Consider the following 5,141-nt stretch of genomic DNA (forward strand, 5'->3'; position numbering starts at 1 on the left):
GTGACAACAATCCGGAAAAGTATGCAGAAAAATTCAACCTTAGGGCAATTATACGGAAACATGCAAGAAGCCTATGAGCAAATGCAGACCCCAATGGTTTATCAGCCTCCACCTGCCTTGGTAATGGTCTTATTTTTGAGTTTGGGTGTTTCATTTTATCTAATTTTCCTCTCCCTTTATTTATTTGTCTTGTCATGTCCCAACCATTTATGCAGGCACTTAAGGAATTGAAAGAGACCACAATTCAGTTGGCCGCAAGTACTGGGAATATGGATGCCCCAGTTGATGAATCAATTTTTAATGTTGACAAGGACGTGGATGACCTGCTTCCTGTTGAGGTGAAAGAACAAAAATTGAGTAATTTGTTGCAATCTCTGATGGTGGTTGGCTGCCTTGCAGTAATGCCCATCATTAGAAAGATCCCAACTTCTGTGCTTTGGGGTTACTTTGCCTTCATGGCCATAGAGAGTTTGCCAGGAAATCAATTTTGGGAAAGGCTATTGTTTCTTTTCACTGCTCCAAGCCGTAGATACAAGTATGAACTTTATTCAAACTATAATGTTATTGAATTTAATGCTTGTAATATAGTTTTCAAAGCTGATCAATGTTGAACTGATGGTTACAGAGAACTTTAGGAGTATCATGCTACATTTCTTGAAACGGTGCCTTTCAAGACAATTGCCACTTTCACCATTTTCCAGACATGTTATTTGCTGGCATGTTTTGGTATCACATGGGTGCCTATAGATGGTGTTCTCTTCCCACTACTAATCATGTTGTAACTTGTTAGTCCCAGCGAGGCAGTATATCCTTCCCAAGTTTTTCAAAGGAGCACATCTTCAAGAATTGGATGCAGCAGAGTATGAAGAAGCCCCTGGAATGCCATGCAATATAACAGTGAATGCAAGACACATATCAAACAAATTTTAAAAATATTACTCAATTCTATTTCATAAGCCTTGCAGAATGAACAATAATAAATTGAACTGTAACATATATTGATTGCAGGAAGCTGGAATTCAGGGGTTCGGACTAGGAAGCATGGGAACAGGTGCAAATGATGGCGAAGTTTTGGATGAGATGATTACATGAAGTTGCGGTGAGGTCAAACACACATATAGTCCACAGATAACTAGCTCGAGTGATTGCACACCAATTCATGGATCCGAGTCTGCATTAAGTCCCCAAGTTGCAGAAGCTAAACAAATATATAGCCCCCGTATAAGTGAGATCAGACAGACACATAGCCCTCACAGAGGGGAAAAGCATTCGGGCATTCCCCTGGTTAGTCAAGAAAAAAATATGAGTCCAAGTGCATTTGGTTTGAGGCCACATAAACCAACTTCCAATTAGGTGTTTGGAGTCTAAATCCTCGGCTAGTAATCTTTCCCTTGAGTGAGCATATCTTATGTTTAATAGTACATATTTTGTTGGCTTATCATTATTTAATCATTGTGCCATAAATCACTCGGTTGTATTTGGTGTGTCTTCACAAAGAACCTCTGTCCATCTCAGAGGACAGGGTAGACCATATAGTGCGTGTAAAAAAATGTAATGGAAGTCAAGCTTGAAGTATTTATGTTTTCTTGAAGCATGAAATCTATTATGTCAGTCTTGTGGTTTTGTAGACCCCGGGCATGCCAAATAAGCATGGTGGTATTAAAGGGTCCTGTGAGTGGTTTGAGCTTCATAGAAAGTCATCCTTATTCTACCAGTTGGATCATAACCACAAAGTTTGCAGCCTTTAATGTTTCATTGAAATAAAAAATGTGGAAATTAAACTTGACAAATGAAAAGGAAATGGTAAGGCTTACAATATTAGAACTTCTGTAAATGTTTAGCCATTACCTTTAAAAACTAACCAAGGGAAATGTCAAATGATCAAGGATATGTTGAGATGGAAATATCTATTTTTCATGACAGTAAAACATTTAGATAATGGAAATAAAGAATATGTGCATTCAAGTTAAATCAGATTTATCTTGAATGGTTGGGAAGATTTGTTATTATCTTTAATAATTTAAGTCTTGTAAACCAAATTCAGAAGGAATAATTTAAGTCTTGTAAGGCAACAAACTTGAAGAAAAACAAAGAATATGAAGCCATATACAAGGAATATGAAGCCTGCGTGTTATGTTAATTTATGAGCAGTTTTATGCTCTACAGTATAATCTGTGAGAAAATTGGCTACAATATTCAACAGACAGGACATTATGAGTTTCTCAATTTGTGCTATTATATGCTATGGATTTTCTAACCGATATCTTGAAAACGCGGTCTGCACTTGCCATCTATGCCTGAGTTCTGCAGCGGTTTGTTACTTTCAAGCCATGCCTAATGTCATATTGTTTGTTGCAACTTTAATGTAGACAGCTAACCAGGAAGGCATTGGGTCATTCATAGAGGACGCTTAGGCATGATTCCAGGCTTTTGAAAATAATTGTGATTTCCATCACTAGTCATAGCACTTGATAGAAAGTTGGGATATTCATGAGTGTGAATATATGTTTGTGTGTTTACATACTTTCTTATGAATTAACTAATGCTCAGTAGCAGTAGACATTGGACAAGTATATTTGTATATTTCTGTTTTAAACTGAAACAAATCCAGGGCTAAAAGGAATGGATTGATTGCACTAGTCATCCTTCTATAACTTTTCAACATAGGCTGGAGTAAATAGATTGTAATTTGGGTAATTTTTCTAACTGCAAAAAGGAACATACTTTTGTATTGGCAGGGAAGCTATGATGGCCATTATATCATGCCAGGTGATCGCACTCCCTTGATCATGAGTACGATTGTGATCAAGGTGGAAGACTTCATAGTCTAGATTGATTGTTTAGCAGTGATAGTTAGTGGGCTCATTCACAAAAGCTTCTATTTCACTAATCCTTTTTATAGAGTTGTCAGATTCAATTTCCAAAGGTTTTAAGTACACTATAGAGTTGAGTTCTGAGAGAGTTGTGATTCACAGTGTTAAGTATAGCAGCTATGACACTTGAATGAAGACAAGCATAATAGAGGTATCAGACTCTGTTATAAGCTTACCTACATATTATAAGGGACTTGGTTGGTTTTTTTATAATTTTATAGACAAGTTCCATGTCATGGAAATGTGAAAAAAAATAGTGATATTGCCACCATGTGGTTCTTATCATATATGGTTTTATGCTTCTTCTAAAAATTCTCTAAGAGTTCAAAATGCTAAAATTCACTAGGACTTTACAAAGTTTTATTATTTAGTGAAAGACTTGCCAAGTTCTTACAAGATTTTATAATTGAGTAAAATATTCACCATGCCTGGTGAGAGATTCACCAGAAAATTATATATACATATTATATTATTGATAAAATCACCTTCCATTTTTCCTATATACCATGGAGATTCGCCCAATTATTATATTTATAAATTTGGGGGGGGGTTCTTAAAATTTTCCCTGGCCACCACCACATCCATGAGGATGGTCTTGTTGGGATATTGGACTAAGGAGACACACAAGTCTTTGATGAGGCCTAAATACTTGACTTGACTTGAGTCAAATGAGAATAAATCTTTGTAAGGTCTTGTAACATCCAGGTTTAGTCTCTCCATAACTGCTCTGGGCATAAGATTGTGCGATGCTCCTGAGTCAAACATAGCGTTGTGCAAAACTTTGTCATGTATATGCAAACTGACATAAAAGGGTGGAATAGGTCCATATGTTGATTTTCCATTAACTTCTGGACCAAACAACAGTTTAGGGGTATCATCTAAAACATTTACATCATCCTTATTCTCTGGGATTTGAAGTGATCTTTGAATTTGTTGCCTATACACATCATGTTTGGCAAGTTCTGACAGAGGGACAGATATCTTCAATTTACCTATTTCGGCCTCTAAATCAAATGATTTTTCATATTGGGTTTTAGCATTGTGAGAGGCAGGCTTTCCTTTTTCCAGTGGAGTATCAGAGATTTCCTCTTGTTTGTCAGTGCTAAGGGAAGTAATTGCTTGCGGTTTTTCAGATTTAGGAGGGCTTTTTGGAATGTTGTTCGAGTTCTCTTTCGGGGAAGAAGGTGGCAGAGGCTGATCAATAGAGGGCTGCATTTCTGTTATGTCTTCCACAGTCACTTGATGCGGATTTGGGACAGTTGTATCAGCTGGTTCTGTTATAACAGCCTTGCCTTTAATCTTGTTGGGCTGTTTGCCATCCTTTGGTTTGCTAGGTTCAGAAATATCAATGGTCCTAGTTCTCAGCTTATATTTTTTGTGGACCTCATACACAACAATATCATAACCTTGTTTAAAATCAAAAGACTCACCAGACTTAGTCTGAAATTGATTAAAGTCATGCTCATCTTGGTCTTCTTGGGATAGTAAAGTTTGATGCTCACCCTTTAGATCCATCAGATGCATGTGAGTGTCCTCTGTTTGCTCACTAGACGTAGATGCTTCAACATAATTCTCATGAAAAGGGGGCCTTACATCATGGTCTGGACTAGACCTACCAGCATTTGTGTTATGCGTTTTCCTGAAATTTGGGTTCCTTATGCTATTGGACTGTTGTCCTTCCCATGATGATTTCCTCTCAACACTTTCTACTCTGTCTCCCAGCCTTTGCATGCCACTGATCATAGCATCAAGCTTTTGATCTAAGGCTAAGGGTTCTTCCTTAAAGGTGGTTCTTCTTTCCATTCTGGCTCTGTTTCTTTTGGCAATTAGGTTGGCCTCTACGCTAACAGCAACATTTTGCATGTCTGCAAGGGTTTGAGGGGCTCTTTCTTTTAACTGTCATGCCATATCCGGGTCGAATCCATCAGGGAATTTATACAAGGCAAGGTCAGGTGGAGGCCTTAAATTCTGTGGTATTGTATTATAAACATTATTGAATCTTGCACAGTACTCCAAAACAATCTCTTGAGGGCCTCTTTTAATTGTATCATATTCAGCTAGTATGTGCAAGGGGTCTTTCTTTTTCTCCCATCTATTGGTAAAGGATTGGTAAAGCTCATCCGGAGTGGTTATAGAATTTGCAGCAAGTGATCTGAACCAAGTTCTTACATCACCTGTTAGACTTTGAACAAAAATTTTCATTCTCACGCCATCATCATCTATTTCATAGTTCTCAAAATAATCTTGCATCTTCTTGGTATGCTGAAG

The 5,141-nt window shown here is 37.4% G+C and overlaps 1 long non-coding RNA gene across 1 annotated transcript; it reads left to right on the forward strand.

Annotated features, from left to right (window-relative positions):
- Window positions 1-339: 339 nt before the first annotated feature.
- On the forward strand, window positions 340-1,100 carry LOC149171890 (uncharacterized). Its single transcript, XR_016259587.1, has 3 exons — window positions 340-535; window positions 626-897; window positions 1,009-1,100. It is a non-coding gene; the product is annotated as an uncharacterized LOC149171890 (long non-coding RNA).
- Window positions 1,101-5,141: the final 4,041 nt, after the last annotated feature.

The sequence above is a fragment of the Pinus tabuliformis genome, chromosome 4_2 (assembly GCF_031772625.1).
Source record: "Pinus tabuliformis cultivar Carrire ecotype Pingquan chromosome 4_2, CPIR1, whole genome shotgun sequence".
NCBI classification, from domain to species: domain Eukaryota; kingdom Viridiplantae; phylum Streptophyta; class Pinopsida; order Pinales; family Pinaceae; genus Pinus; species Pinus tabuliformis.